This window comes from Abramis brama, assembly GCF_963993115.1.
Source record: "Abramis brama genome assembly, chromosome: 21".
In the NCBI taxonomy this organism is placed as follows: Eukaryota; Metazoa; Chordata; class Actinopteri; order Cypriniformes; family Leuciscidae; genus Abramis; species Abramis brama.
The window spans coordinates 23,075,195-23,083,533 of record NC_139983.1 but is presented as its reverse complement, the minus strand read 5'-3'; the positions used below and the strand labels follow the sequence as shown (position 1 = coordinate 23,083,533).

The window sequence follows — 8,339 nt, the reverse complement described above, 5'->3', positions numbered from 1 at the left end:
ATTCTAATAACCATTCATTATTTAACAGATATGAGAAAATATTTGTTAATAAATCGGACTGGTTAATTAAACAACCATATAGTGCTTTGGGAAATTTCGGACATGGGAAGCACATTTTAGCGGTAACCTTTATTTATCCATCTTTATACACCCGAGTGAAGAAACATTTAAAGTCAGAATCTCGACGTCATCAAAGTGAAGCTTTAGGCCTAATCATCATGATTTGTTTACTATTATCGGGAGATAGCCTATTCATCCCTGTCCCGGTCCACACCACGCCAAACCAGTGAATTTATTGGATTTTACGTTGGACTCGGGTGTCTCTCAGGTACGCACTCTGGGTCGCGGGACGTTGCTGTCTGGTTATGTACAACAAACTAACCTCCCTTGCTCTGGTTCGCCGGATTCTGGTGGCGGCGTCTTGCCCGCGTGTTGTGCCGTGACGAGCGGGGTGGAGGCCCAGCGGCTGGGCACTACCATCATGGACCGGCGTCACACTTTGCCCAGTGGATTCCATGTCGGATCCAGCTATCCTTCAGGTACGCACTTTTGGTGGCAGTATGTCACTGTCTGGCTATGCTCAACAGTAGACATGTGCGTATAATGGGGTTTTGTTTTAAAAATCACATACATTTATGGAAATATCAGTCTGATATGCCCTGTTGAGGATTATTTTTCCAATGAAGCGCTACATTTTGATTAATGACAGCGAGGATTGTTTGTAATAATTCCGCTTTATGTTCTAAACTGCAGAAAGTAACGTTACATTTTAAGTGCGAAGAAAATGTTTTCATGTGAATAATGATCCCACAGAATCTTGACCCATAGATATATCTATGAACTTGACCAAGTAACATTGTTTCGTCAGTTGCTCTCCAGTCCGATGGGTGTCGTTATCGACACGTTCACCAAAACATTAGTAACGACGAGCCCTAACTCGTGTACAGAAGAAATAATACACTTCTGTTGATGTTTTCTTTCCGGACTGTTGGAAACTTTGTAGATAAAGAGCATAATTGACAGAGAACAACACTATTAGTTTGTTTTATTGTAATATATCTATTTTAGTTCGCCTGCTTCTTCATTCTGTCTCGATTTGTTACTATGTAGCTCGTAAGCTGTTCAGCTGAATAGGAAGTAAATTACTATAACTTAGTTGTTAGAACAGGAAAATAATACCGTTTCATTTTGTAGTATTTTAGAGATTCTTATTTAGACATCATGCACAGAAGAGGAGTCGGAGCTGGAGCGATCGCCAAGAAGAAACTTGCAGAGGTATGATCACAGCACTTCTGCGAGATTAATTAACTAGGAAAATAATTTAGCATTTTCATCCAGCTAATTTGTTTACTGTCACAGGCAAAGTATAAAGAGAGAGGTAATGTCCTGGCTGAGGATCAGATTGCACAGGTGCGTGTACCCTGATGAGCACGACATGGATTTTGAATGAAAGCAAGCTTTACAGATGTGAAACAACAGTTTCAGAATGTATGTGTTGTCCCTGTAGATGTCAAAACAATTGGAAACCTTTAAGACCCATTTGGAGGAGTTTGCCAGCAAGCATAAACAAGAAATCCGTAAAAACTCTCAATTCAGGGTTCAGTTCCCAAGAGATGTGTGCCACCATAGGGGTCGATCCACTTGCATGTATGTATTTATCCTAAATGTTTCCCTTTATATGTCATTTTATTATTTACCGTAATATTAAAGTGTAGTCTATACAGTGTGCTCATATGAAATTTGTATAATTTACATTATAAATTCTAAGTATAATTATATAAATGATTACTTTTTTATGATTTATACTCATTCATATACTAATGATAATTTATAATTATACTATATATAAATGATATACAGTATAGTTATAATATAAATAATATGTTATTGTAAGTATAATGATAAATAATTAGAATTTCAGTGAAAAAAGTTATATGATCTTATGAACTTTATTCTTTTTTTTTTTGTGCAGCTGGAAAAGGATTTTGGTCTGAGATGCTTGGAGTTGGAGATTTCTACTATGAGCTTGGTGTACAGATCATTGAAGTCTGTTTAGCTTTAAAACACAGAAATGGTGGTAAGTTTTGTCATTTCATTGGGTTAAAGTGGTATTGCATATTATCAATTAAACGGGCTTATATTGATGGTAGTATTTTGTGCCTTGGAGATATTGCATATGTGTGGCAAAACAAATGCTCTATTATGATTATTCAGCTGTCTGGACTCCTTGATTCTGATTGGTCAATCGTGGCATTTAAATAATGTTGACGCGTTCCTAGACACTCTCTAAAACACCATACAAGACCTGATCACCTTGTCACCTGGTTTGTTTTGCAGTAATGACCACATAACTGCCCAGTACAACTCTCTAAAACTTCACTTTCAATTAAAATAATTGTAAGTATTAATCAATAAATTATATTATTGGTGCAGGTCTCATCACATTGGAGGAACTTCACCACCGTGTCTTGAAAGGAAGAGGGAAGTTTGCTCAGGATGTGAGCCAGTGAGTGTCTTTGATTGTACTGTTTTCTATCTATTCTGAACACATGAACTCTCTCACCTCCCATTAATGTCGTCACTCAGGGATGACTTGGTGCGGGCCATCAAGAAGCTCAAGGCCATGGGAAATGGCTTCGGGATGATTCCCGTTGGAGGTTCTTATTATTACTTGAATAGGTTTTCATGCTTGAATGTTTAAAAAAAACACTATTTTTCATTTTACATTGTTACAGAAGCTCTCTTCCCAGTCTATCTGTTTAGTTTTGTCTTATAAAGCCCCTCTTTCAGGGAGTTCAAAAACAGAGCTTACTGATATAGAGAATAACTCCCTTTGGAGTGGACTTTGGTTGCGTTCAGACTGCAGGTAAATGTGGCCCAAATCTATTTTTGCTTCCATGTGACTCAGATCTGTTTTTCTAATGATAGTGTGAACAGCACAAACCACATGGAATCTAATCTTTTCAAGTCATATCAGAATTCATGCGACTTTTACCGTCACTCTAGATCAGTGGGAAACTCTAAAAAGTTATGGAAGAGCATTGACAAATTACTTGGAAGGGAAAAATCAGCAAATAAACATTTAAAACTCATGGTGGATGGCTGTATCCAGGATGATGATCAGATTATTGCGGAATGTTTTAATGATTATTTTATAAATTCGGTACGAGAAATGAGTCTAAGTTCACCAAAAATTCAACTCACACAAGCTTTAACCTGTAATGATTCTGCTTTTAAACAAAAAATCGGATCTGAGCAATAAATCGGAATTGAGCACCAAGGCTCGCAGTTTGAACGTAACCTTTTCTTGCTCAAACAGCAACATTACACACTGAAGAAAGTTGAAAATGTACCAAAAAAAAGCATAATAGGTCCTCTTTAATATCTTTTGCACTGTTTTCAGGATCACCTGCTGAAAGAAGGCTTAGCGTGGCTGGACTCCCAAGCTGCAGTGGAGCCACAGTACTGGCTGCCAGCTCTGTTCGCGGAACTGTTTTTGCAAGACGTCACGCCTGAGGAGGCCAGCCAAATGACACCTTGAGAATAAGACACTATTTTGTAAATATATTGTCATATTTTTGCCAAGCTTGTTTGAGAGGAAAAACTGATAATAAAATCATCCACTTAGTCACTTGAAGAACTCCTGATGGCCAGGAAAGGAAGGTGGAGGGCAGGGACCAATGAGTCCCTGAGGCTGGACCAGACGCTGCTGCAGGCGCTTCAGGCGACCCAGGCTGTCTGCCCCCAGCATGCCCAGCAGATCAGCGTCAGGAGCGTCACTGGAGGAGCCCAGCACACAAGGGCTCTTACACATCTAAAAAAAAAAAAAAACAAGTCTCATTATGTTTTTTATGTTTATTATTTTAAAACCTGATTCGCCACTGGAAAAAAAAAGTATTGGTAAATAAAAGAAAATGGTACTAGTTTTATTTTATGTCTGTTGTGTATCTTCTATCTATTCTATTTATTAATAGATAATAATAATAAAAAAACATGTAATTTCCCTATTTTAGAACTATTTTCATTATAATAGCTAATAACGAAAGTGATGCATATCTAGAAAATCCTGAACCATTCAGTACTTTAAAAAGCGACTTTCCTAAATACATTATATCAGATCTAGAAATCCAAACGGACTAATCCTCATGACTGTAGACATGATCTTCAAATTCCTGCTGTTGCCAGTCGTCAAATATCTGAGTGCAGAATGGACACACTTTGTGAGACAGCTCGTGTTGTTCCAATTCCTCCTGATGCCAGGAAAACCCTCCTGACAGTGCTGGCATGTCTTGTGACATGACGCGAAGGCCAAGTATGGTAACTTGGAATTTGTCCTTTGCATTTAACCCATCCAAGTTAGTGCACACACATTAGGAGCAATGTGTAGTGAACACACACACTCTGCAAACCACTAGAGGTCCAAAAGTTACATAATGTACCTTTAAGCAGCACAACTGATTTCAGCACTGATAATAAGGAATGTTTCTTGAGCACCAAATAAGCACATATTACAATGATTTCTGAAGGATAATGAGACACTGAAGACTGGAGTAATGATGCTGAAAACTCAGCTTTGCCATCACAGGAATAAATGACATTTTTTTCAAGACAAGACAAATGAAATAGAAGATTGTTTTGTTTGTATGCTTTATTTGTTTTGTTTTCAAATATCATTAATAGCTCAATCCAGAAGTTTAGCCGTCGTTATGCTGAATCAACCATTGCAAGTGACATCAGCAAAATTGTGGACTCGATGGTTCAGAAAAACTTTGTCAACTATTTGCTCAATCAGAGAGAGAAGAAGAGCGAGTAAGTTTGGGGAAATGGACAGCATGTATATGTTACATATTCAGGTTGCATAAAGTAACAGGCAGCATCTGATGCTCATTTACAGACCAGCTATGGCAGATGATTCAGACACTCGCATCTTCAATGACCTGCTGAAAAAAGAGTTTGTGATGTGGGTTCAGAGTAAAGCCGATGCCTTCAAGTAAGTTGCCTTCTGCAAGTGAAAATAATCAGGATTTACCATTGTGTAAATTGCATTTGATCATGTTTTATTCATGACCCACAGGAATCAATAAAGCTAAACAGGACGTGCCTCTAAAGCGACCTGGAGAACAGATCGAATTTGAAGAGCAAAGGAGTGTACCAGAATATTTCAAATTTTTTCCTAGACATCTCAATGGCAAAAAGTGTCCAAATCACCCTGGATTCACCCCTATCTAAATATCTTGTCATGTATCGGTTAGCCTAATTATAATTAAATTGTTTTCAAAATCATCAATTGTCATTTGTGATTTTTTTTTGCATTAGAAAAAAAAATATGTAGAGCTGTTCGCTCATGACGTTTAAATGGATAGTTCACAAAAACTTACTCACGATTTGACGGCATCCATTGACTTCCATAGAAAAAAATAAAAATACTACAGAAGTCAGTGGCTACCATCAATAGTCTGGTTACCAACATTTAAAATGTCATCTTTTTAGTTCAACAGAGGAAAGAAACTGGTTTGGAACAACATGAGGGTGAGAAAATTATGACAGAATTTTCATTTTTGGGTGAACTATCCCTTTAATATGTATGCATGTCCACAGAGGCATTATTTGGGAATCTTTTTTTTTTTCTCTTTTTCTTTTGTCAAAATTAATTCTGTCCTCACCTCTCTTTGAAAGCAACTGAGAGATGAATCATATCAAATCCTACATTTATCAATTTAATTCATATAAGTAAAACAAAACACATTTGCACCACCCAGAAGATCAGGGGCCTGATATATAAACCTTGCCACGCATTCATTAGGTTTATATATATATATATATATATATATATATATATATATATATATGGCATAAATCTGGTTTATAATAGTTAACTAAAAACTAAAACCATAAAAAATGTGTTACCTATAAAATACACTTTAACTGAAATAAAATATAAAAAAATCAACCTATTTTTAGCAGCAACATTTCTCATTTTCATGTAGTTTAACTTACACATAAAAATTAAAAAACTAATAAGAATAACAAAACCACAACTAAATTACTTAAGCTAATTTAAAATATGAATTAAAAAACTATATATAATATGTGATAATATGTAAATATCATATGTGAGCACAGTCCAACAGAATGATATCAACTTACCCCCATATGCCACATAGAAAGGTATCTAGTGGTGAACATATGAGGCTACAGGTGTAAAAGTCACATTCTCAAAACTAAATTCACTTTGAACACACTCACAGACAAACAGATAAACCGAGACAGGCAGAAATATTCTATAAAAATACGTTTTATTTGCTTTAAATGTTTTTCATTGTCTATTTCCTTGATGCTCAGATGATGAGAGTGAGACCACAGCATATGACTTGCTCAGTCTGTTGTGTTTGTTGATGAGCAGGTGTTTCATGGATGGATCATTGCGGTATCTTTCGTGCAGTAACTGCCTTTGTATTTTCTCCTCTTTTCTGATCTTCTTCTTCTCTCTCTCTGCAGTGACCTTTTTCTCTACCAGGTTATAAATGAGAAGAAGTCCCTTCTGCTTTCTGCTGGAATTCTGGCTGATTTTGCTGCTGCTTTCAGGCTCCTGTAGGTACGTCTTTTCCGCCTTTGCGGGAGGTGGAGTAATATCTGCTGCCTGCTCTGTCTTTCTATCTTCTATCTTTGCTTGTCTTTCAGGCCTTCTCTTTTCATCTTCTCTTTTTTTCGTGCGTGTGACTTTTGCACTGTCTCCATCCATCTCCGTCCAAGCAAGCTTTGGTTTTGCTGGTGGTGGAGTAGCATATTCAGTCTTTCTCTCCTTTTTCATTCTCCTTTCTTGTCTCAGATCCACCTCCACTACACACCTCATCATTTCGTCATTCATTACAGGAGTTTTATCTTCAACCTCTCTCTCTTTTTTTATTGTCTCTTTCTCAGCCTTGGTATCTTGTGCAGGACTGACATCCATCCAAGCATGTTTTGGCTTTGCTGGTGGAGTTGCACCTGGAAGTTTTATAGTTGAAGAGCATTTCTGTCTCTCCTTCTCTGTCCTTCTCCTTTCAGGTGGACACTCTTGCTCCACCTCAGCTGGTGCCATCTGAACCATCAGTGGTTCTGCCACAGTGGAGAAAGATATTTCCTCCTCAGCAGGTGGAGTGAGATGCCAAGGTGCTTCCTGAACCATCAGTGTTTCTGCCACTTCAGTGAAGTAGCTTGGCAATTCTTTTTCAAGTTCTTCAAACTGAGCCATCAATGGTTCTGCCACAGTGGAGAAAGATGGCAGTATTTCCTCCTCAGCATGTGCCTCTTGAACCATCAGAATTTCTGCCCCTTTAGTGGCGGAACATGGCGATTTATTCACCTCATCAGGGGGAGTTTCCTTTTCAGCCATCAATGGTTCTGCCACAGTGGAGAAAGATGTCCATGTTTCCACCTCATCTGGTAGAGGGTGTTGCGGTGCCACCTGGATCAGCAATGGCTTCGCCACTGTGCAGGAACGTGGAAATTTTTCCACTCCGGCATGTGGAGTTTGGGATTCAGGCTCCTCCACTCGAATCATCAGTGGTTCTGCCGCACTGGAGAAATCTGGCAATATTTCCAGCTCAACAAGAGAGTCCTCGTAGTCCATCTCTTCCTCCATGTCTGTATCTTCTGGAGGTCTCTGGATGGGCTCCTCCTGAATGCTGCTACATCCTAGGTTGCCATCACTGCACTGTCTTGACAAGTGGTGTCTTGGCAAGAAGCTAAAGCATCCAAAAAGTTTGCTCAGAAATGTCATTTTCACAATGGATCGCAATTGATCACAATGGATTGACAATTAGGCACTTATCCAAAAATCCAATATCACTAGAAAAATCAATTCTCTGATATGTCTGCTATGATACTTCTGCAGTAGATTGATAAAATATCCAAAAATCCGATTTGAACTAGCAAATAAACAGTCTGATAATACTGCTAATCGCTGCGTTTTCCTCCTGAACTCAACAGACTGATGCTCAACTTTGCACTTTAGCGCGGCCTCTATGACGTCATAGAGTGTGTGCGTCATAATGGAGTGAGGTCGAGAGGTCCAACAAAGCATTTCGTCATCGAAGAATCTTAAAGCTCTTAAGACAATAAACTTGTTTCAACTTTTTAATTTATTTCATTAAAGCTTTCTGTTCTGTTTCTTATTTTATTTTTTATGAGCATATGTACAGGCTATATGCAGCCTATATATATGCTGTTTTGCTTTCTTTATTTCGTTGTATGTAATTTGTACATTTTTGCTATGCAAGTTATATTTTTGATACCTTGGCATTAATAAAAAATAAATAAAATAATAAATAAAATAATAATAATAAAAAAAGTTCTAA

The 8,339-nt window shown here is 37.7% G+C and overlaps 1 long non-coding RNA gene and 1 pseudogene across 2 annotated transcripts; both read left to right on the top strand.

Annotated features, from left to right (window-relative positions):
• The first annotated feature begins 1,055 nt into the window (after positions 1 to 1,055).
• LOC311071733 (vacuolar-sorting protein SNF8-like) lies at positions 1,056 to 3,929 on the top strand (annotated as a pseudogene). Its single transcript, XR_014609533.1, has 7 exons — positions 1,056 to 1,275; positions 1,360 to 1,410; positions 1,508 to 1,647; positions 1,973 to 2,077; positions 2,434 to 2,506; positions 2,587 to 2,657; positions 3,404 to 3,929. The product of XR_014609533.1 is annotated as a vacuolar-sorting protein SNF8-like (transcript).
• Positions 3,930 to 4,176: 247 nt separating this feature from the next.
• Positions 4,177 to 5,283, top strand: LOC311071734. Its single transcript, XR_014603922.1, has 4 exons — positions 4,177 to 4,317; positions 4,681 to 4,809; positions 4,895 to 4,990; positions 5,075 to 5,283. It is a non-coding gene; the product is annotated as an uncharacterized lncRNA (long non-coding RNA).
• Positions 5,284 to 8,339: the final 3,056 nt, after the last annotated feature.